This window comes from Babylonia areolata, chromosome 21 (assembly GCF_041734735.1).
Source record: "Babylonia areolata isolate BAREFJ2019XMU chromosome 21, ASM4173473v1, whole genome shotgun sequence".
Lineage (NCBI taxonomy): Eukaryota > Metazoa > Mollusca > Gastropoda > Neogastropoda > Buccinidae > Babylonia > Babylonia areolata.
Window position 1 is genome coordinate 23,032,775 of NC_134896.1, and position 2,500 is coordinate 23,035,274.

At 44.5% G+C, this 2,500-nt stretch overlaps 1 protein-coding gene across 2 annotated transcripts in view; it reads right to left on the reverse strand.

Annotated features, from left to right (window-relative positions):
- LOC143296395 (papilin-like) overlaps positions 1-2,500 on the reverse strand; it is a 483,755-nt gene that overhangs the window by 419,138 nt on the left and 62,117 nt on the right. Inside the window, exon 1 of one of the 2 annotated variants that reach the window (XM_076608288.1) lies at positions 951-1,376. The exons of the other annotated variant lie outside the window; for it this stretch is intronic. The gene's annotated coding sequence lies outside the window, so the exon portion shown is untranslated. Of the gene's footprint in view, positions 1-950; positions 1,377-2,500 lie in introns of those variants that run through there. 2 annotated transcript variants of the gene reach the window in all.

A 2,500-nucleotide genomic window follows, 5' to 3' on the forward strand; every position in this document is an offset into this window, starting at 1 on the left:
AATGATGAGCGCCTAATGGCAACCGTCAGTCCCCTCTACCCAGGTAGGCAGCCTGTTGTGCAAGTGCTTCCGAGTTTGTAAAGCGCTCAGAGCTTGGTCTCCGACCGAGGGATAGGTGCTATATAAGTATCCATATCCAATCAATACACTATGAATTGGGCTGGACAGCATTTTCCTCCTGACTACACTTAGATTTTTTTTATTCGCCTAGGAATTCTCAGCGGACCCCATGGGCGAGACGTCCTAAAATGAGCAACATCATCAGCATTCTGGACAGCCATGGCTTTGACGAATGATGTCGTAAAATGTCTGGCAACACTGACAGGTAGCGTGATTATGACTTACTCAGTGGATGACGGTTTATTATGATTTTTTTTTCTGGGGGAGGAGGGGGGACCGGGGGGGGGGCGGGGGGGGGGGGGGGGGGGGGGGGGGGGGGGGGGGGCAGGGGGGAGATGATTGATTATCAATAATTTTCATCAAACGAAATAATCAATTACACTCTGCATGCCCATGACTGGCCTAGCCGTTTCATGTCATCAATAGCAGTCTATAAACAGCTTTAGCTTGGATGGGAGGACTTCACAAATCAATCAAACCATTACTTTCACTGTCAAGCAATGAGTGTGGTTTTCAATGTATGGCTTCACAAAGCTAACAAATACTGATTAATAACTTAATTGGCAAACTCATGTGTGTCTACGTCGTTTTTGTCTCCGAATCTACCTGGTATGTGAGTCTGCGTCAGTTTTTTTTCTGTCAAGCATTAAACCTTTTAACATTTCTTTTGCTTTACATGAAACAATCAACGTTTGCGTTTTTCAAAATGACCCTCTAAACAAACATCCAAATGAATATATATATATATACATATATATATAAACAAAACAAAACGCGCACACACTGCAATATAAAAAATTTTTAAAAAGTTCTTCACCACCTGAACTTACCGTCGTTTACAACAGTTTTCCATTCACAGCCGACCGTGAAAAAAGTACCTCCAACTTTCACAAAAAAACACCCAACTGAATTAGCAGGGTGGAAAAAAAAAAAAAAACACCAACACCCACACCCACACCCACACACACACACATAAAACTGATTAGTACTGCGGAAGTGTGTACTTTTAACAAAAACCGCGGCAGAGACTTCAAACTGTGACGGGAGCAGGGTACACAGAGGGCTTATGTTTTTTTCTTCTTCTTAAAAATCCCTTTTAGTCCCTAGTTTTCAACCCGTCTCTCCATCTCTTCCTCTCTCCCTCTCTTCCTCTGTCTATCCCTGTCTTCCCTTTCTCGGCCTCCTCTAACACTTGGATCTTCCAGAGCGGAAAGGAACCCAGCACACTGCAGACTCCACAAGCAAGGCAGTGAAGTTGTAAAAGCCACCACCAAACCTCCGGAAGAGAAAGTTCACTGGGGACGTATATATATAATCTAAGAAGCATTCTGCAAGCAGCGGCGTTGGCGTCAGAAGTTGTTCAAGATTATTTTTTGGCTAAGTCTCTCTCTCTCTCTCTCTCTCTCTCTCTCTCTCTCTTCTGTTGCAGGTATGCATGTGTTTTCATCTCTCTCTCTCTCTCTCTCTCTCTCTCTCTCTCTCTCTCTCTCTCCCTCTCCCTCTCTCTCTGTCTCTCTATCTTCTGTTGCAGGTATGCATGTGTTTTCATCTCTCTCTCTCTCTCTCTCTGTCTCTGTCTCTCTATCTTCTGTTGCAGGTATGCATGTGTTTTCATCTCTCTCTCTCTCTCTCTCTCTCTGTCTCTGTCTCTGTCTTTGTCTCTATATACCTATATACCTCTCTCTGTCTCTTCTTTTCTTTCGTTTTTGTCCCTAAGTAGGACCAGGGCCGAATGCACGAAACACACACACACACACACACACACACACACACACACACACACACAGAATGACCACACACAGAGACACAGTCACAGACACACACGGGTGTACTACTACTACTACTGCTACTACTACTACTACTACTACTACTACTACACACACACACACACACACACACACACACACACACACACACACACACACACACACAGAATGACCACACCTCAAATGCTATTGTAGCTGTCATACAAGCCTGGTACCCCATAATTTGCCCTATTGTTTTTTGTTTTGCTTTTTTATCTGGTTTCTTCGTAATTAACCACCACGTGTTTCAGCATCATGCTGCTTGATACTAACTTTACGCTTACAAGTTTCTAAACAATACAGTTCGTAGGGGGGGTGGGGGTGGGGGGGGGGGTCACTCTCCTTTTCTCTGTCTGTCTGTCTGTCTCTCTCTCTCTCTCTCCCTCTCTCTCTCTCATTCACTTTCTCTACGTCTTTCTCTCTATACACACATACACGCACACACACAAACACATTTACAACAAGCACGAGCGCCGGCGCACACACACACACACACACAAAACATGTATGTACGTATGCATGTTCGTCCGTACGAAAAACACGCACGTGCGCACACACGCACCATATACCACATA